Raw genomic sequence first — 23,476 nt, forward strand, 5'->3', positions numbered from 1 at the left:
TAACAGGGTGGCATGACTTGGCATGGGGTGGTAAACAAACTGCAAAGGGTTTACGGTACACAGTGGTGCTAAAATCGGTTTCATTGCGGATTATAAGAATATCGAGGAAGGGGAGGGAATTGTTGGATTCAATTTCAAGAGTGAATTGAATGGCTGGATCAATTGAATTCATAATAGATAGAATCTCGGATAAATCCTCTTTATAACCGTCAAAAAGTGCGAAAGTGTCGTCAACATACCGAATCCAAAGACGAAAAGATAATTTATCAAATAATTTCATCTCAAAATAGTGCATATAAATGTCAGCAAGTACCGGACTGAGAGGATTACCCATAGCCAATCCTTCAACTTGACGAAAATATGCATTTTGGAAAACAAAGTGGGTTTGACTTAGAGAAACTTTAGTAAGCGAAACCAACTCATTAATTTCAGTATGTGTGAAGTGAAATTCCCGAAGCCTAGTTTCAAGACAATTTAGTGCTCCTTCGACCGGAACATTAGTAAACAATGATTTGACATCAAATGAAACCATAATGGAACGAAGTGGGGAAATATTTTTAAGTTTATCAATGACTTCAACAGAATTTTTTACAGTGTGAATATTGTTAGCAAGTAGAGGAGAAAATCTGGAAACTAAATATTTGGCCAAAGGATATGAAGCAGTACCTATGTTGGAAACAATTGGTCGAAAAGGAATACCGGTTTTGTGGACTTTTGGAAGAGCATAAAGTCTAGCGCAATTAGTAATAGGCGGAATAAGTGATTTCTTCAACTGAGTTGGCAGAATGTGGGAAGATTTAATAGCCCTTTTTACTTCCGTGAGGTCCGAAGTTGAAGGATCTTTAGGGATCGAGCAGTATGGGCCTTCATTTATCAATTTAGAGACTCCAGTAATATATGTGTGTTTGTCCATAACAACGATCTGTCCGCCCTTATCAGCTTTAGAGATAATGATATTAGTATCAGAATGAATTTCACGTAAGATCTCATTTTCCTTTTTGCTAAGATTAGAACCCAAAGATTTATTGTTAAAATTAACGTTATGAGTAATTAGGTGGCGGATTGTATCCTTCTGCGTTTCCGAAATTTTGGAGAATTTAAAGGCTTTCTCTATAGGGGCAATGATTTGAGGAATTGAAGGTTTAGATGTCTTTGAAAAGTTGAAATTATATTTTAATACTTTTAACTGATCCTCCGAAAGATTCCTATTGGAGATATTAACGATGGAGTTAACGTTTACAGTGGGAAGATCAGCTAGATAATTGGGACTATCCGACTGGTGTGTGAGTTTTAGGAATTTAGAAATGAGCACATTTTTATGCCGTTGACAAACGGTATCGGTTCTAGACCAGGTTGTATGTTCAAATGAGGAAATATTTTCAGTGGAATTAGCAATTTTTAAATGTAGGTAATATAATTCAAATTCAATTTTAGATAAACGTTTGCGTGTGTCCCTTATAATGTGACGAAGAAGTGCCAATTTGAATTTATGCAAAATTTTTGAAACGTGAACGGAAGCTTGAAGGCTGCATTTCACATGTATAAATTTGGGAATGAAATTTTGATGTTTGCATTTAAGTAGAAACTGTAGATGATTCAAGAATTTCGTACGCTTAAGGCGTAACTTACAAAATCGGTTCCTGTCAGTGGACATATTGTGAAAAGGGCACAAGCAAGAAACAAGTGAACAAAAGAAATGTAATTCCGAAAGTCCAAACAAGTAATTACTTATAACATGAAAAAACACCAATAAATAATGAAGACAATTTTCATCAACAAATGACAAAAACATTCCAAAAGGAGAGAAACATCCAATACTGAAAACCAATAGCCACGTGGAAAGAAGCAACGAAAGTCAAAATCGTGCACGTGGTAAACCGAAAAAAATAGAATTACCTCGAAAATGCCGGTTGATAGCATAAACCAAATCCGAAAAAATGATGGCCACGTGGAAAGAAGTAAATAAAATGGTGCACGTGGTAAAACAATAAACAGTAAAATATTCTCGAAAATGCCGGTTGATAGCACAAACTAGACTAGAAGAGAAACACGCACATTGTCACATTAGCGATTGTCACATTGATTGTCACATTAGCGTGTTTCTCTTCTAGTCAAGAATAAATGATTTATTTCTGTAAATGTCAGACACAAAATGTACTGTTTCATTTTAAATTATTCAATAATTTGTTTATGGAGTAATACATATTTGAAGAATTAAGCAAACAAATTGCTTTTATGATTATGTTGGGGTGGGGGTCATTCAAATCTTGCAAAAAATTAGCGAGTTTCTTACATTTCTGATAGAATTATATTTGAACAGAACACAACGAAATTTACATGATATTTTAATAATGGCACGTGGTAAAACACGAATTTTTAATAATACTAAAAAACAGACTTTTTTTTAGCATTAAAACAATTTCCAAACTAACAAACAGTTTTTACTAAAAGGCAAAATATTCATTTTTATTATTTTGTTTTTACTACTTTTCATTGTTTACTCGTATTTATATTTACTTAATTATTGCTTAATTATTGCAAAGCGATATGGACTTTGCGCCGCCGGAGGCAGGACTTTGATTTGTCTTATGTGTATGAAACTTCAACGTTTGGTCAGTGCAACTATGCTCCGCCCACTACTGTTATATGCCTCAACTATTATGCCCACGCTATTCTGTTGCTCCAAGACACGGAGGAAGGAGGACACTCAACCGTAGTACCTACGAGGAGAAAGTTATGCCAAAGTTTTTATGCTACAGATGTGTTAAATTTCTTTTACGATGTGAAAGTTATGCTTCAGATGTTAAATCGCTATTTTGCCCAAGTTATGCCGCTGTTACATACTGCCACATTGGATGATGTCATTCAACACTTCAAGTGTACAGGTTTATTCCAATACTTGGAATTTTTTTTTTTTTTTTTTTTTTTTCACTTTTAGGATTCCTATTAAGGACAGTTATAGATAGATAAAGACTTCAAGGTCGTATACCTATTGAATAAGGGAAGACCTAAGACCTAAGAAATCTGACAAATATTAGAATATTTATCGATTAACTAACGATGTATCTTCTTAAAAATGGTACAGGACATTTTTATGATCACGAAAAATATAGCTTTTTATTCATATTATAAAAAAGAACAAACCTCTTCTGCTCCTTATTAAATAATAGCCTTTTTTTATTGCTACGAAGCACAATCAGGCGAGAACCTTTATTTTTACATTACATTTTTTTTTTAAATTTTACTGTTCAGCATCTATATTTTCCATGTGGGATTTCTCTAAAATATAATCAACATTATTTTGTTTTTATTCAAGAAGCCCATTCTTTAAAGCCATTAATATACCTTTTATTCTGCGATATTTTTAATAAGATGATCTATGTTAGAGAACTGAAGTCCTTATTTCTCTGTTAAAAATTTTGTTTAGTAACACTGAGCGTCTGTATTTATGTTAAATGTCCATAAAATATATCAACTTTTCACTCGATGTCTCGTTTAAATGAGATAGCATACTTCTTTTTAATTTTTATGAAAAGGGTATTTGTTGTTACGGATTCAAAAGCTTAAAACCTAAAAGGTTATGACATGACTGGATATGCAGAGAGCAATCCTGAACATTTCAAGCAAATTACGAGTAACAATAAGAGATGGTGCTTTACTTGAGAAACAAACCGACAACCACATTCATTATAGGGTATCGGTTGTTGTTGTTACTAATCTCCATGTCTGGGAATATACTAGACGAGATCCACGAGTCCCTCGAGAAGAAGAAAGAATTTAAAGGAAGGTTTTTAAAGGGTAGAATCAGAGCGTGTTCCGCCTGCTGAAGACCACGCTTTTAAATCGATTCTCTTGCTAGTAGTACTCTGCGGCGCTGCTTTATTCACGCTTGCTTGTTACACCAACGTTAGGTCAGAGGCAGCGTGCGCGTTGTTCTAATTGTGCAGCCGTAAAGGTAACTTATTTTCTTAGTTTTATTTAATTAATTGTTTTTCATTTGAATAAAAAATGCTGACTTTTGTAAGTGGTGCCGAGTGTTAACTTTTTATTTCAGTTAAATAAAAGGATCCATTATACCCTTTCCCTGTCTCTCAGGTACCTAGAAGAAATAGTAATAATTCACTAATAGCCTGCACAACGTCTCTAAACATTGTATGAAAGATAAAAAGATGAAACCTCACGCATAATGACAGAAAATTCCACACATCAGGGATTATAGGATCAGGGCTTTTAGGATCATGATCATGAGGACTATACGAAATATCACCAAGGCGATTATGATATATATAAAAATTATTATATATATTATATCTTTATGATATATATTAATGTATATCATAAAGGCGATTTTTTCGATCATGAATTAAAGGCTATATGAAATATCATGAAGGCGATTATGATATATGTATATCATAAAATTATGATACACTATATCATATCTTTATGGTATATATCATAATATATATCATAAAGGCGATTTTTTCAGTCATTAATTAAAGGCTATATGAAATATCATGAAGGCGATGATATATATCATATCTTTATGATATATATCATTATCTTTTTGATATATATCATAAAGGCGATTTTTTATTTGCAGTGGATAAACATTAGTACTTTGACTTTTCTGGTGGGAAGAAATTCACAATTTAATAGATGGAAATATAGTTACAAAATAACAACTTCGGGGAACTTTGGTTGAATAGAAAAACCTCATACAGTCCTTGCAGGAAAAAAAAAAAAAAAAAAAAAAGAAAGAAAGAAAGAAAGAAAGAAAACAATTCCTATAATAATTTACAAGAAGAATGAGAAACAATTTATAAAAAACGAATTGAAGTTGATTACATGTATTTATTTCGCTATGAGAAATGTGAAAGAAAACAATTCCTATAATAATTTACAAGAAGAATGAGAAACAATTTATAAAAAACGAATTCAAGTTGATTACATGTAGTATTTCGCTATGAGAAATGTTTCACATTATCTCTCTCTGTCTAGTAGAGAAAAATGAATAGTAGTAGGGACGCATATATTCTTCCTATTGAAAACTCGAAACTAGTCTTTCATTAGTAGTTACTGCTATAGCATGAGGGTTTTCATAGGCTCTGCTCAAATTTGCTTCTGGTAACTTTGCTAAGAAAAATCTTTTGTACACTGCGGGAAAAAAAAAAAAAAAAAAAAAAAAAAAAAAGAAAAGAAAAGAAAAGAAAGAAAGAAAACAATTCCTATAATAATTTACAAGAAGAATGAGAAACAATTAATAAAAAACGAATTCAAGTTGATTACATGTAGTATTTCGCTATGAGAAATGTTTCACATTATCTCTCTCTGTCTAGTAGAGAAAAATGCATAGTAGTAGGGACGCATATATTCTTCCTATTGAAAACTCCAAACTAATCTTTCATTAGTAGTTACTGCTATAGCATGAGGGATTTCATAGGCTCTGCTCAAATTTCCTTCTGGTAACTTTGCTAAGAAAAATCTTTTGTACACTGCGGGGGGGAGGGGAAGAAGGGGGAATAGTTCTGTATCTCTCGTTCTACTGGGCCGATTCACGAAATTCAAGTTGCGTTTTTCATGTCTCGAAAGCGCGAGTTAGGATATGTATTATATTTATACATAGCATTGTTCTAATATAGGTAAATTGACGCAAAATTATATATATATATATATATATATATATATGTAAAAAAATAAAGAATATATAAAAAATTATATTAGCAGGGTAAATTCATTTTTCTCTATTCTAAAAATAGTAACCTCTATTTGCAGTGCGTCATTTCGAGAAAAATCTATGTCATTGATTCTTACGTAATTCTGGTGATGTAAATGGAACTAATACCTAACCATCCAATAGTAATTTTACAGCAATATTAACTATCCAATCAATATGCTTTGAGAACCAAAACTAACTCAGTTCGACTTCAGATTTCATCCTAAACATTACGCACTTGCTTTCCACGTTTTAGCCTGGCTAGATTGCTGTCTGTCTGCTGCTGCTTTCTTGCTACAGAATTACAGAAAATGCAAGCCTTTTGGAACGGGCATATTTAATAATGGGCCGACTTGTGTGTAGCCGTAAGATGTTACTGGAAATAAAACTGAAGATTTAATCTGCCTTCGCCTCCAATTTTCTAGTCATTATGGATCGACACTTCTACGCCATCGAAATTCCCTGGTCATTGCTTCTAAGTTTGAATCTATTACAAATGACTCCTTCTGAGTTTGAACTTATTACATATATATATATATATATATAATTTCTTATTCAAATTTTCCGAAGATATACGTGCGTTTGGCGAATAAATTGGTGCATTTTGAAATTTGGTGTATTTGATATAAGCGATAATAACTCCAAGTTAGTTTTATAAACTCTGTTAAAATTATTTGTAAGAATGAACCACGCACTTTTCATTGTATTTGTACACCTGCTCAGTGAAAGAAATACTGCTTAATATACGAGGGCCATCCAGGAAGTAGATTACGCTTCCGTCTGTGTCCGCTAGGGGCGGGGCTAGCGCGGCCGTCTTGGGGTCAGAGCGTTGAGCAGCTCAGTCTGCATCTAGCCGTGCTAGTGAGAGGTTCGTGCTGTGCTCCGTTCAGATACTGTGACGGTTTGAAATGTCTGCGTTAATTGAAAATCCTGCGAGGTGCGCTCAGTAATAAGGTTTCTGACTGCAAAAAACTGTAAACCGATAGAAATCTATCGGCAGCTTCGTGAAGTGTATGGGGACAACATTATCACTGAAGGTGGAGTGCGTCAGTGGGTCATAAGATTTCAAAATGGCCGAACCAATATTCACGACGAAGATCGAAGTGGGAGACCCAGCATAGTGACCGCCGAACTTCTCGAAAAAGTCGATGCTAAAGTCCGTGAAAATCGAAATTTCACAATAACGGAACTTTCTTTGAGTTTTCCACAAATTTCGCGAAGTTTGTTGCACGAAATCATCAGCGAAAAGCTTGGTTACCACAAGTTTTGTGCAAGATGGAAGGCAAGAAGAGGTAACGAAGTGGTTGAAGGCGCAGGCGGCCGAATTTTTCGACGAAGGAATTTCCAAGCTCGTACATCGCTACGATAAATGCCTTAATTTGTATGGTGACTATGTAGAAAAGTAGTATTTGAGTGTGGCTTTCATCTGTATATAATAAAATTTGTTTCCTCTACTTTGTTTATTTTTTTATTCCAAAACGTAATCTACTTTCTGGATAGCCCTCGTAAATAAAGAATTTCGCCAAATGAATTATTTTTGGCGCAAATTGAAAAAAGTGCGCTAAGAGTGCGTTTTAAAATTTCCTCGTAAGTTTCAACTACATTTTACAAAATGTGATATTAATATATAATTTATATAATATTCATACTACATTTTGCAAAATGTAATATTAAGATATAATTTATATAATATTGATATGTAATATATAATTTAATATTATAATTTGAGTCGTAGAATCAACATATGGGGAAAATATTAGTGTTTCCTTTCAGAAAAAAATCCGATTTTGTGTCCAAATACCTATGTTAGAACAATACTGTATATACATCTAATACATACCTTAAATCGAACATGAAAAACGCAAGTTGCATTTCGTCAATCGGTACAGTAGAACGGTAGATAGAGAACTGTCCTTTTTTTTCTGTGCAAGGTGTACCACTGAATATAGGAGCGGTAAAGTCGCTGAATACTGGTATTTCGGTCTAGAGTTCGAATCCCGGCTAACGGGATGGCTGCATGGGTTTTCGTGGTTTTCCCCACGTATAAACGTGTATACGAGCCAGTTTCCCTTCGAAAATCCTCCACGAAGGCATCCGTCTCCTTAGGCAGATAGCCCTCGCATGCTTTGCCATAATCAAACATACAAAGCCAAAGTAATGAATATGATAAGGAGATTTAAGACGTTTATTTCCGCAACAAACCAGTCACCCTCGCAACATTTCGATCCAACGAACTCAGTAATGCAGGAAGGATGCATATGACATGACGTATTTTGTTCAAAATATTTCAAAATGCCCTTACTATGTTTATATGTTACCTGATTTATAAGAGAAAATAATACATGAGCATATTTAAAGGTTTAATAATATATTAGCATACATTATTAGAGAAAATAATACATTAGCATATTTAAAGGTTTAATAATACATTAGCATACATTATTAGAGAAACTAATACATTAGCATACATTATTAAAGAAAATAATACATTAGCATACACCCGTAAAAACATAAAAGTAGTTTTGAATAATTACATGATAGTCTAAGGAATATGTTTTCAAAATTGTTGGTCTTATAAAATGTCCAATGGAGAACACAATATGTATATTTACAAATATTATATTTAAAATATTTGTAGTTTAAAATATCTGTAGTTTTGTTAAGAAGGAAATATACAAATTTCGAATGTCTTTTATTGATTGTAGTTAATTCTTTCGAAGGATGCTATCATTTGAAAAGGATTCGCTAATACACTTTTCTTTGATGGAATGTTATGAATATATATACGATATTATAAAGATAACATATGTTATAATTATAGTATAACTTAAAAATGTACATTTCGAATGATTAAAACATGAGGTAAAAATGGTTGCTATTTATTTATGCATTCAGTGGAAAAAATCTGCGCTCTTCTGAGGAAATAAGTAAGTATTTCTTGGGAACATTCTTCCTATTAAGTTATATTCCAAAGTCATTAGGCTTTTCGAAGCAGGAAACGTGAAAAATGTGATGTGTTCTAGCCGGGATTCGAACCCTGGACCTCTCGAATACGCTCGAGTATGCTTCCAATTATACCACGAAGGTAATCGGAAAGGAAGGAAAAATACTTTATATACTCCACCTTTTAAAGTTCAACTGCGGATTAGGGGACCCAATCGCTAAATCCTAGTGCTGGCTAATTATCGTCCACCACCTTTTAGTTCGGGCGCCACTTGTAGAGTCATTAGGTTTTTCGAAGCAAGAGACGTGAAGAATGGCCATTGCTCTACCCGAGACTCAGACTCAAATCCAGGACCTATAGGTTTTCTTCCTATGAGCCTGACCATAGGCTATCTGCCTATGAAGATGGATGTCATCGTGGAGAACGTTCCAAAGACAATTAGCTCGCATGCACGATATACATAAAAAAAAAAAAAAAAAAAAAAAAAAAAAAAAAAAACTCATATGTAGCCAGCTCGTTCACCAGGATTTGAATCCAAGTTAAATTACCAGTGTTCAGCGACATTACGACTTGGCCTAATAAGCATACTTTAGAAGTGATCTAAAATCCAGTTTTCCAATCTCCCAAAACATAACTGATTTTCCTATTCTTCCGCTATCACTTAAAATATTATTATTCTATTCTTTAATGCAATTATTACTTAAAATATTGGAACGTATTATTACTTAAAATAATAATATTTTAAGTAACAATATATTCTATTCTTAAATGTTATTATTCTATTTCTTAAGATACCATTATTCTATATTACTACAAAACACATAAAAGTAAGGAAAATAAACAGAAATGATGTATGCAGGATTCGTGGCAAAAATGTAAATGCTTTGATGAAGGAAACATATAATGCAATAATATTCTCGGAACACGGAAGACAACATTTATTTTGCGCATTTTACCATAACAACTTTATACTCAAAACAACTTAATACGCTTCCTTCAAATATTTTATAAATAATGGTTTTATAAAAGGGTGAAAATCTTTCTTCAGCTACGCAACATGCGTTAGCTAAATATGCATTCCCTGTAAAACATAAATTAGTAAAACGTTTCGTAACGTCAATAAATATAAATTTAGTAAGAAAAGTAAAAGTCTTATAAACTGAGAATAAATTTCAGTTGCCTATTGTCTTGTTTCCAGCTAGAATTATCTACCATAACATCGGTTATAAATATAAAGAATTGTATTAAAAATTCAACAGCCGATTTCGTGAGAACAAGTGCGGAAATGTACATATCCGATGTGAAAGTAATGAACGTTTGTGATTATTACAAGGCTTTGAAGTGGTATATGCCTATATGTTTTCATTAGAAATATACCTTTAAAATTCTATATTGCATAAAAGCATTTTAGCTTCCTTGTACGAACTAAAGGAAGTATTGTAACGAACTAAAGGAAGTATTGTAATCGCGAAAAATTTCGGGTATCACATTTCAATGAAAATTTTCATTTTGACCTCTCTCAAATCTATTTGAAAGATGTTTTTGCGAGACATCTGTACATATACACAGACTAAAGGACTGTTTTTGCCAAAGAGGTTTATAAAATGGATTCGGAAGAGATTTTCGTACGTACGTACGCATATGTGTATGTATGTAACTCGCATAACTCTAGAACGAGTAGACTCAGAGCGTTGGAGAGTCAGATTCATTGCGTATGGGACTGCTATAACAAGTAGTTGGTTTTTCCCCCCTTTTTGGTTGCAATCGGCCGCATCAAGTGTATATATACTCACTCTCTTACCCGGCTCAGTGACCTCAGTTTTTATTCTTTTATATTGGCAAATTGTGCATTTTTTTACTTTAAAAAGGATTAAATTATGTTGCTCTTATTGTTGCGGTTAAGAATTTCATGCTAGTTAATCTGCATGTAATAATCGTAGATTTATCAAAAGTTTAAAAATTTACGTGCTAAGTTTAACGAAATAGCCACTTCTTTACATTTTAAATTCTTAATAGAATAGTGAATTAAGTCAGTTTGTGTCCCAACTTCATTGTCTTTTAGCCTAGCTGGTACGTCTGTGTGATCGTTTCCTGTGGTCCGCGGCTTGTTATTTGCTGAATTTTTGAATATGTAAATATTTTCATTCTTCTAATCATCTTCGACAATTTTCATTCAACTGTTATTTAAACTCAATATAATATAAATCTTTTACGTAACTAGTGTTCATATTATACATTGTTAAATATACGATTCTTCATAATTCCATAAAATATTTAACTCCTTATTGCCTTAGTGCTTATGCTTTTGTAGCCAAACCGTTGTATACAAAAGCATAGGCACTAAGCATTAAATCATTAAATTTTTATGGAATTATGAAGAATAAATTACGCAATCGACAACAAGTTTCATTATGCTTAAATAAAGGTACATTCTACAATCTTCTTTACATGTGTCAAAGCTCCCATTTATTGATATGGTTGGTGTCCCTTTGATAATCTGTTTTGTTACAGATATAGGCTTGTATATTGTTACGAAATGTCCATGCGCAGTAAAAATCTTTAAGGTTTAGGGTTGCCAGAAAATAGCAAGGGAAGGAAGTGTTGCCACATTTGGCGAGAAATCCCCCATTTGGCGATATGCCATAGACGGATGGAGAACCTTCTGGAACGAATTCTTACTGGTTTAGGCCAGAATGTTCTCGAACACAAGCCAAAAGCTATATAAACTCTGCTGGTACTCGGAGAGTCAGTTAATATCGAGCTGATAGTCAGTCAGTGAGTGCCTAGTCGAGTCAGCTAAGAGTCAGTCAACGAGTGTCTCGAAGTCTAGTGTCGAGTTGGTCGTGAGTCCATCGAGAGTCTTTTTGTGTATCGCGAGTTTGTGCGCCGTGGAGTTTCATCTTAGAGTGCATTGACCTCCGGGAACGACTGAACCGAGTCAGGAGCTGTACTCTAGTGTACTGTCGAGTGCATCGCGAGTTCTAGCGTGGAGAGTCTCGAGAATACGTAAAGTTCCGAGAACGACCGAGCAGAGTCGGGAGCTGTACTCTGGTACTTTGCTGCGAAGCTGTCCTCACCGTTATAGCCTGATAGCTGTGTCGCTGATTGTTCCAGCGTGTTTATAGTAGTTCTTCGACGACTGTAAACGTGTTATTGGAGCTGTCTTAAATAATACAGACCAATAAAGTGCATTTTGATACTTCATCAAGTGCATTTTGATACTTCATCAAGTGCATTTTGATACTTCATCAAGTGCATTTTGATACTTCATCAAGTGCATTTTGATACTTCATACGTTATTTACCCCGAATCCACGATCCCGTACCGCAACGTATGTGAAGAGAAAAACGTAACAGCTATGGCAACCCTGCCCTCCCTTGCCATTTTCTGGCAACCCTAAACCTGCTTTGCGGGGAAGCTATCTTACCGCGCATGGACATTTCGTAACAATATCGTTACCGATCACAGATGTGGTATCGCTCGTACGGTTGCAAAGATCTTGAAAATTTAGTGAGAAATGGAGGTACAAAAAAGCGTATTCTTGAAGCACCCCGTGAGAAAAGCCACTTGAGTTTAAACCCAATACTAGGTTCCCGCATTGTAGCATTATCCACATACTGTGAATTTTATCTATTTAATGGAGAATTTTGATTGAGATACTGTCACAAATAATGGTCTCTATCTTCCAAACAAATATTACTGAGAATCTCCCTCAAACAGTTTCGATTCGATAATCTTCTGCCGAACAGCTATCTTGTTGGAAGAGGTAATCATCACTCTTTCGCTCAACCGTGGCATCAGCCAACTTCCCAGTAATTCCTCCCAACGGCCCTTAATGACTTCATCAATTACTTTATCTTTCTAGTATACAGCGATTCCAGTGATGCATAGATATCTATGTTATAGCAGAAAAGGGTGCATGAAACATTTGCCAAATATGAAAAATAAACGTAATGAATTTGCTTTATTTTACTGTAAGGATATTTGGTATCAAATATTGCTCATGCAGCTCAATTTTTTTTTTTTTTTTTTGTGAATTTTTTTAATGTTTCACAGGCTTGCCAATGCCCCTGTGTTGTAAAACAACACATTGTGCAACCTGCGGCCCATAGACACAATTTTAATTGTCCTTCAAAGTTTGCCGAAATTGGACTTTTTGGATTTACGGTAACACTTGGAACTTAGCCTGGTTCAGCTTATCAGTTAACTTATTAATAGACTTCCTTATGAAGTAACTGAATTTTAAACGAAAGTTATTTCTGATTGACACCAGCTTACGACTGACTGACATTACTGAAGTTTTACACTAGAAATACGAATGCATGATTTTTAATATCAGCAGCAGAAGAAATTTATTGTTTGTTAAACACTAAGTTCGAAGTTGTTTTCGCTTGTCGATGATTCGTTACTCTCGTCTCTTATTAGGTATACTTAATTTCTCTTTCACTTAAATACTTCTGCAGTGACCAGGAAAATAGAGTTAAAAATCACTAAACAATTAACCAAAATGATAAAATCGGTAAAGCCATCTCAGGGAAGCTGTGATGCTGAATCGCAGAGTATTACTAAAGTGCAGAGATTATCAGTTAAAAATAATCACTAAATTAACTTTCAAAATTTATAATCTTAAAAAAAAAAGGTTTCCAGGAAAGTTATTAATTTTTTTTTTTAAAATTTATGTGAGGTGGTGTTAGTAAGGGGGAAATATCATAAAATCATAAAATCTCACAATATTTTTGGTTGTTAAGTTAATATTACTTTTTGTAATTAATTAGTTATGTGGAAAGCATAGTCAGCCGAAGATTAGCTTTATCTTCCTTACTTATGTTATTTTAATCAAAGAGGTGAATTTATTGCTTCAACTGTTCGAGTTTTCTGCTGGCAATACGCTGCATATAAGTTCCCAAGGAAAGCAAGTTTCATATTGCTTGATACAGCTATAAGGTCGGTTTGAATGCCTAGCAAGCACCAGATTTTCTCCCTCCTTTCTACATGCCTTCGTGGTGTAATGGTTAACACACTAGGCGCCTATTCGAAAGGTCCAGACTGGAGTTCCGGCGAGGGCATCGCACATTTTTCTCTTCTCCTGCTTAAAAATAAACTAATGTCTATACACAGCTTCAGAGAAATTTTCCCTTCTTGTGCCTTTTCTGAGAATAATTAACACACCTTTAATTAATTTACGGACATATGATAGCAATAATTGCTATAGTTTGTTAATAAAAAGGTCGTTTGCACATATTTCCACATAATTTGTGTGATCAGATATGAATTCTGAGTTTCAAAAACGAGAAATATGAGCTTAAAAAGGAATTGCAGCTTATCATTTGTTGAATTCTAAAAGATACGTTACGAAAAATAGTTTATTAGCTATTTGATGCCGCTTATTACCCCTCAGTGAAAATGAGAAGAAGAAGAAAAAAAAAAAAACATTATAGCTTTAGAAAATAGTAAAAAATTACAGCTTTAAGGGTTTAATGAAAGAGAATAACGGTTTGAAGAATCCTGCAAACAAATTATAGCTTTAGAAGTTTATAAAAGGAATTAATAGCTTTACTGGTTCTCCCTAGTCGATTGTGTTTGATGACCAAAATTTTCTCTTGTTTTGTGCGCAATTGCTGAATATAGTACAATATTTTATAACTCCTATAAAATACAACTTCCCACGAATTACTTTGTGCTGTATATAACACGTTATGATGACTCATTCCCCTTTTTTTTTCATCATGACTGAAATGGTATGTACACCAAGGTACCTAGGCTACAGCATTCTACACTCCATCGAACTAATAATTACTTTTTCTAATCAATTCACGACAATATCTTGATAATTTCTCAGTCATCCAGACAGTAAAGTGTTAGTGATTCTGACTGCCATACGAAGGGTTCAGGTTCGAATCCTGGAGAAGGCTTATATGTAAATTAGCTCCTTCTTCATAGGCCCTCCTAATAGGTACCTCGATAACAAAGTGATCACCACTTCCCGTTCTTAGTAGTGTCCAGCGCCTACAATGGCTTGTGCTCGCTACTGGGGGGGGATATTGGGAGCTTCTCATAGTAACAAACAAGATATATACTTTATTGTATAATTTTACATAATATATATAACTATATCTCTCATCTCTCATCAGTGTGAAGAATCTCTCATCAGTGTGACAAGGAGAAATTATCAAGTTATGAACTCTTTTATTTGATTGGTAAGACCTAATAAATCCTAGTTGGTATTAATGATATTGCTGCAAAATGCTCAGCGGCTGCGTGGTGAGATAGCTTCTCCACACAGCGGGTCGAAAACGAATCATCTCCAGCTGAGCGGAGAAAGAAGTTTGACGACTGAGCAGCGTGAGTCAATGGCGGGTATAGGGTTATCAGAAAGTGCCAGAGAAAGGCAGATTTGGTGCAAAATCGCCCATTTGGCGATATTTGGCGCAAAATTGGCAATATGCCACAGACGGAGCGAGAACTTTCTAGAACGTATTTTTAGTGGTTTTCTCGGGAATATTCTCGAAGGTAGGTTTAAGCTATACATACTCTGCCTATCCGGGAGAAAAGTAGTGTCTTGAGTTCAAAGATCGACCGAGCCGGGAGCTGTACTTTAGTCATTTGCCGTGAAGCTGTCTTCACTGTTATAGCCTGAAGGCTTTGTTGTAGTTTCAACGTATTTGCTGTAGTTTTTTCAACCAGTGTAAACGCGTCTTGTATAATAGTGCTTGCTTGGCGTAATAGTGCTGGTAAATTGTGTTTTAATTCATCATCAAGTGTTATCATCAATCACTTCGAATCCACGAACTCTTACAACGCAGCAATATAATTATGTAAAAAAAAAAAAAAAAAAAAAAAAAAAAAAAAAAGAAATAAAATAAACTCAAAGTCAGCAAATTATACGTTAAGAATTTAAATTTGAAACAGAAATGGATAATTAGAAATCCATAAAGTCGAGGGGTGAAAGTGCAGCATTCAAATTACCTTCTATTTTGAAGAAATTGTCAATTGTGTATTATTAGATATTAAGGTAAATGTTTTTTTTTTCAAGTGTCATTAATGTTATTTTAATTATCATGGTAATATAATGCTGTTAACTTAATAACAAATTTTTTCATACACTTTAATTGTTGTGATAGTATTTTGACATAATGTTAGCGTCGGTAAAATAATAATTTTATATTAATAATCTACACACAGTAAAAAATAAGTGCTAGATACATGGAAATGCAATTTTAAAATGTTGCATCCATGCAGTACTCATCTGCATATTACTTTCTCTTATAATATAAATACTTATAATATAAATCACTTATAAAAATACTGGAAAGCCCGGCGGTCATACAAAATGACCGCTGTTCTAGATATTATAAATTGTAATTAAAATGATTTGTGCAAAGATCTCTGCTAATTCAAACTGAATCACCCAGGGCTGGCGGCGAGGACGTACCTTTGCTTACTGCCCCACGGGGTTTCCCCCTTCTACTTGCTTAGTGGCTTAAAGTAGACTGCAGTGAAGGAAACCACTGGCTCAATAAATAAAGGTGATTTAAATAATAATGTTACGAATTTGGCATTTAAAAAGCTAATGTTAGTTCAATTATAAATTAAATGGTTTTATTTCTCGCGCAGTGCAGCGCGTGACGAATATTAAAAGAAAGCTAAGCAGGAAAATTAAAAATACAAGAGCGCGTGCATTAAATAAATAAATATCTCTTTTTGATTTCGAGAAAGTACTGGAAAATTCTAGCGCGTGATTTTTAAAATCTTATAAAAGGAGGAAAACATCTCAGTTCGTAGTAGTTGCTTAGTTTGTTGTTGTTTAGAAAACTGCTCTTGTTGATTGTAGCGAATTCGCGGATTAGCTGGTTTGAATTACGATCTTTAGCTGTTTTGAATTACGTTCTATTGGACATTTGAGTAGTTAAAAGATAACTACTGTGAGATATTGTAATAATGCATAATAATTTGAGAAAATGTAAGCATTTTTGTTAAAATAATAATAAATTTTTGTTCATTTTTCATCGGACTTGTGCATTCATTTCATAACGAACCCGTACGCACGCAACAATTTTTGGTGGTAGCGGTGGGATTTGAATGCCAATAACAAGAGGGATGGAAGAACAATTGAGACAGCTCATTACTGCTTTTGCTGCGTTTCAAGAAAAGATGGAAGCTGGCCAAACATCTTTTAAAGAAGAAATTAAAGAGGAAATGAAATTGGGCCAGGAATCCGTTAAGGAAGAAATGAAATTGGGCCAGGAATCCGTTAAGGAAGAGATGAAATCTCTTAAAGATGAGATGAAAGCAGGTCAGGACGAAATGAAAAGAGAAATTACATGCGTAATAGAAAATAAATTTGAGGCTATGAAAGGCAGAATAAACGCGGTCGAAATTAAAGTTGGTAAAATTGAAGAAAACGTTTTTTCTGTGCAAGAGCAAATAGAAGACAGAGTTTCGGCCGTGGAACAACAAATAGGTTACAGAGTTGATTCAGTCAAAGAAGAAATAGAAGGAAGAGTTTGTTCCGTTAAACAACAAATCGAACAACAAATTGATGAGAGAGTTTCTGCAGTTGCCAAAGAAATGGATACTTTAAAGAAATTCGCAGCGTCGGCAGGGAGCAAGAGTGATGATTTTAAATTCTTACCGATGCCTGCTCGTCCACCTCTGAAGCTATCCACATATGATGGGAAGACATCCTGACAAGGGTATGAGACCCAATTTTCTATAGTTGCGGATGCGAATGGATGGGATTCCCAAGCTAAGGCCTGTCATCTCGCCGCTTCTCTGCGAGCAGACGCAGCGGATATCCTGCAGACGCTTCCCGAAAATCAAAGGTTAGATTTCGAAGCTCTGTCCGGCGCCTTGGAGCTGCGCTTCGGCGAGAAATGTTTAAAAGACTACAGCAGGCTTCAATTAAAATCCCGTCAACAGAAGCCCACCGAATCACTCCAGGAACTCGCCACGGATGTTGAAAGGCTGTCCCACCTCGCCTTTACGGAGTGCCCGAGAGAAACGAGGGAAATCCTGTCGCTGCAATATTTCATCGATGGCATCCGGGACCCTGAAATACAGAAAGCACTGCGAATGGCGGATGTTAAAGATGTAAAAAGCGCTCTCTTGTATGCCGTGAAATTAGAGGCAGCCCAGCCAGCAACTCGTAGAGATCGCTACCCAGTCAGAGCTGTGCGAGTCCACGAGCCAGAGGACCAATTGATGGCTCGTTTAGATGATTTATCCAGACAAGTCGATGCTTTGATACGGAGTAGCAGTGAGAATAAAGTGGCTGTAAGGTGTTGGAGATGTGGTTCTCAAGGTCACCTACGACGGCATTGCAGAACACCCCAGGGCACGGATAATAAAACGGATGAGTTGACAAGACCAGTGAATGTTTTAAGACGGAATAGTGGTGAAAAGAAACCGACCCTAAAGTGCTGGAATTGCGGTGTTGAAGGCCACATACGAAGGAACTGCAGAACACCCCAGAGCACGGAAAATAAGGCATACGATTTAAACAGACAATTAAATACCACGGGAAGGAAAAGGACTGACAAGAAACCAAAGTGCTGGAACTGTGGAGCTGAAGGCCACGTACGAAAGAATTGCAGAACACCCCAGGGTACGAACATTGAGACCATTTCTCAGCAACGACGCAGGAAACAAATGAATGACCGTATCGAGGAACGGACGTTGCCAAATAATGGAAAACCTTGTTTTAAAGCGCTCAAGATTTCTATAGTGAGTGGCAACAGTAACGGACTGTCCATCAAAGGGCACATCGATGGAGTTCCTTGCAATATGATTATTGACACAGGAGCTAATGTTACCATCATTCGGAGAGATTTAGCTCAACCGTTTAAAGATAAACTTATTTGGACGCCATCCTGTGTTACCCTTCAGACTGCGTCTGGTGACAAGATCGAGATAGCTGGGAAGTTAAACGTGAACATCACGTTTAGAAGTGCCGCCTACCATCACACGGCATATGTGGCGGATATTACAGATCCATGCATACTCTGATTGGACTTTTTAAGGAAATACAATTTTTCCTTAGATTTCAAAAACAACAAACTGCTGTCAACATCTGAGGACACGACTATCCATCGTCAGAAGGGATCCTCATCTGGAAACGCCTACGCCTTGTCTGAAAGACCCAGCTCAGAAAGCTGCCGAAATCATACTAGGGTCGGAGAGAAACACCAGACTACCAACTGTTCTTCATCACAAATGCTCCTCGCTAGTGACCTTCGTCTTCCTTGTGACTGCCTGTTTGATCGACATGCGGATGTGCCTTCATCGCCTGAGGAATACATCCAAGATGTCCAGTCCCGTTTTGAAGTGATGCACCGTTCCGTACGAAAACGAGTCAACCTGGCGACGGAGAAAGTGAAGTCCAGATACAACACGAGAGCTACTAGACATAGATCGAACAAAGGAGACAAGGTATGGTTGTGGAACCCGATTCAACGAAAAGGACTCAGTCCTAAATTACAGTCACCTTCGGATGGTCCATATACAGTGCTGAACAGACTGAATGACGTCGTGGTTCGGATCCGTAAGTCTTCGAACTTTAAACCTAAAGTCGTTCATTAAGACAGGTTAGCTCATTACTATGGCTATAGTACGTAATGTAAATAATTGTTATAAGACCATGGTCCTTTTTGTTTTAAATGTGTATTTGATTTGATTTGTATTTAGTATTTGATTTGCATTTTGTATTTGATTTGTATTTGATAGCATTTGATTTGTTTTATTTATTGCATTTATTGTCCATGTTGTTTATTATTGTAATGTAATGCTTATTAATGCATTTATGCCACAGTTGTAAGTTTAGCTTCCTGTCCAGGGATTGTACTGCCCGGGACGTGCAGTCCTTGGGAAGGGGGCAGTGTTACGAATTTGGTATTTAAAAAGCTAATGTTAGTTCAATTATAAATTAAATGGTTTTATTTCTCGCGTAGTGCAGCGCGTGACGAATATTAAAAGAAAGCTAAGCCGGAAAATTGAAAATACAAGAGCGCGTGCATTAAATAAATAAATATCTCTTTTTGATTTCGAGAAAGTACTGGAAAATTCTAGCGCGTGATTTTTAAAATCTTATAAAAGGAGGAAAACATCTCAGTTCGTAGTAGTTGCTTAGTTTGTTGTTGTTTAGAAAACTGTTCTTGTTGATTGTAGCGAATTCGCGGATTAGCTGTTTTGAATTACGTTCTATTGTACATTTGAGTAGTTAAAAGATAACTAATGTGAGATATTGTAATACTGCATGATAATTTGAGAAAATTTAAGCATTTTTGTTATAATAATAATAAATTTTTGTTCATTTTTCATCGGACTTGTGCATTCATTTCATAACGAACCCGTACGCACGCAACAATAAAATGTTAATTTACATGTCAAAGATCTCTTTGGACTCAACATTTCTTGTGTAGATCTTCCCATCATTTTTAAGCTCGCATTCCAAAGCACCATCAATTATTTTTAATTTTATGTCCGTTCTTTCACGAACTCTTGCCCAGGCAACATAAAATTGATCGTGTCCAAATGCAGGCTCAGGTAAAAAAATGCCAACACGCTTAAGCGTTTGGCCATGAGACTTATTGATGGTCATAGGAACGGCAAGTTTTACAGGAAACTGTCTACTTCTCGATTGAAACGGCAACCCTGGCAATTAGTCGAGATGTTAATTTAAAACTAATTTTGCCCTACGTTTTCCCTACATTTTTCACTTTCTTTGTTGAGTTTTCCCTATTAGAGGGATTTGGCTACGTGCCAAATTCTTTTTTCTCGAATAGCTACGGAACGGCGCCGAGTTGAAATTCGAGACGCATATCCTCGGATTCCAAAAAATTCTCTCAATCCATCGATACCGTTCTCATCTTCGTACGACTTTAATCGGCCGAGATATTAATTAAAAACTGCGGAAACTTTAATTTGCGCGCTCATTTTTCCGAGTGGCAACAATAAACTATCGGCGACACACACTTTTGCCGCCTATATATATATAGAAAAGATATAATGTTAAATCTAGCGTAAGGATGCAAGCAATATTATCAGTTTATATTTTGTACGCATTATATTATATTATTAGAAGTATTATATTGCACTGCATTACATTATTATTATTATGTATAAGCATTATATTGCATTATGCATTATGTAATAATGCAGTTTAACGATAAAAATATTATGCTGTTGTTGTTACTAATCTCTCTTGTCTGATATCAAAACAAGCCCACGAAATTCATCGTAGCAAGGGGATAAGATTACACCTATCTTAGGCAAGAAAAAGAGCCTTGGGCTGCATATGGCTTTGATCAGTTCCGCTCCCAGTTTTGAAGGATTTTATGAATCAGTTATTAATATGCTATCACTAAGCACATGATTATTATGGATTTATAATGCGATTTATGATTTTTAGTATGGTTTCTTTACATGCTGAAGAGAAAAGAGCAAAAAAAAAATGGTAAAAACATTTATTATGATTATGGTCAGTGTTACTGAATTCTTCGATAAGAACACCGAAATAGAAAACGAAAATTCCGAGATTCGAACTAATATCGCACAGCAATGCGTTTAAAAAAAAATAACACGTCGAAAATAATAACTTTGAAAATTATTCAAGAAAGAAAAACAAATATCCTACATTTAATTTGTTATCCTTAAGCCTTATTCTTACACTAAAGTGCTCTTTATGCACAATAAATAAATAAAATAACGCGTTTAAGATAACGTAGATAAATGAGGAGAGAAATTTTAGGTGGTCTAGGAATTAAACTCGGATACTTTCAGACTGTGTTAATGCCCTTCACTCAAACGCTACAGAAAGCTTTGCTTCTACTCAGTCCAGAAAAACGCCCGAAAATTGTCTTTTCACTTCCTTGTACGAAGCAAAGTGTGATTAGTAATTTTTGTTTTTTACATATTGGTAAATTGTGTATTTTTTGCTTTAAAAGCGATTTAATTATGTGGTTGTTATGTTCCGGTTAAGGATTTTATGCTTTTAGTTAATCTGCATGCAATAGTGGCAGAAATATCAACAACTTAAATGTTTAAGTGGCGAGTTAAGCGTAACGAACCGCCATTTCTATGCATTCGAAAGTAACTAGAACAGTGAAGTAAGGCAGTTTCTGCACCTTCAATGTCTTTTTGCGGAGTGAGGCCGAAAGTAAACTTTAAGTTTTGTTCAAGAAAAAATCTGTCTGCTGAGCTGCCTCCATAGAAACTATAATTTTAATTGTAAAATATTTTTTTTTAATTATGTTTGGTGTTTTATGTTTTTCTGTATTTAATAATTTTTAATGAAGATGTTTTGAGATTTTATGTATGTTTGCTTCACCGCAAACTGAGAAATGAATTAATTGAATAAGAAATATATCTCTAATGAAATTCGAGGAAATAGGTTTAAATGAAATGCAGCAAAAATGAGTACAATTTAATAGTTCATTCAAGGCATTCACGTGGTATCCCCATCAGATTCGTTTTTATTATAATATTGTTACGAATTTGCTATTTAAAAAGCTAATGTTAGTTCAATTATAAATTAAATGGTTTTATTTCTCGCGCAGTGCAGCGCGTGACGAATATTAAAAGAAAGCTAAGCAGGAAAATTGAAAATACAAGAGCGCGTGCATTAAATAAATAAATATCTTTTTTTTGATTTCGAGAAAGTACTGGAAAATTCTAGCGCGTGATTTTAAAAGCTTATAAAAGGAGGAAAACATCTCAGTTTGTAGGAGTTGCTTAGTTTGTTGTTATTTAGAAAACTGCCGTTGTTGATTATAGCGAATTCGCGGATTAGCGTTCTTTAGCTGTTTTGAATTACGTTCTATTGTACATTTGAGTAGTTAAAAGATAACTACTGTGAGATATTGTGATACTGCATGATAATTTGAGAAAATTTAAGCATTTCTGTTGTGATAATAATAAATTTTTGTTCATTTTTTCATCGGACTTGTGCATTCATTTCATAACGAACCCGTACGCACACAACAATTTTTGGTGTCAGAGGTGGGATTTGAATGCCAATAACAAGAGCGATGGAAGAGCAATTAAGGCATTTAATATCAGCCTTTGCCTCATTTAAAGAAGAAATGAAATTGGGCCAGGAATCCCTCAAGGAAGAAATGAAAGCGGCACAGGAACAAATGAAGTTGGGCCAGGAATCCGTTAAAGGAGAAATGAAAATGGGCCAGGAATCCGTTAAGGAAGAGATGAAATCTCTGAAAAATGAGATGAAAGCAGGTCAGGACGAAATGAAAAGAGAAATTACCTGCGTAATAGAAAATAAATTTGAGGCTATGGAAGGCAGAATAGACGCGGTTGAAACTAAAGTTGGACAAATAGAAGAAAGAGTTTCTTCGGCAAAAGAACAAGTAGAAGAAAGAATTTCTTCTGTAAAAGAACATATAGAAGAGAGAGTTTCTGCCGTCGAACAACAAATTGATGATAGGGTTTCTGCTGCCGTCGCCAAAGAAGTTGGCAGCCTAAAGAAGTGCATAGCGACGGTAGGAAACAATTCTGAAGGTTTCAAATTTTTATCGATGCCCGCTCGTTCCGTTCTGAAACTATCTACATATGATGGGAAGACCTCCTGGCAGGTGTATAGGACACAATTTTCTATCGTTGCGGATGCGAATGGATGGGATTCCCAAGCTAAGGCCTGTCATCTCGCCGCTTCTCTGAGAGCAGACGCAGCGGATATCCTGCAGACGCTTCCCGAAAATCAAAGGCTAGATTTCGAAGCTCTATCCGGCGCTTTGGAGCTGCGCTTCGGCGAGAAATGTTTAAAAGACTACAGCAGGCTCCAATTAAAATCTCGTCAACAGAAGCTC

Source organism: Stegodyphus dumicola, chromosome 11 (genome assembly GCF_044657685.1).
Source record: "Stegodyphus dumicola isolate Sdum_Otavi_A_Nest chromosome 11, ASM4465768v1".
NCBI classification, from domain to species: domain Eukaryota; kingdom Metazoa; phylum Arthropoda; class Arachnida; order Araneae; family Eresidae; genus Stegodyphus; species Stegodyphus dumicola.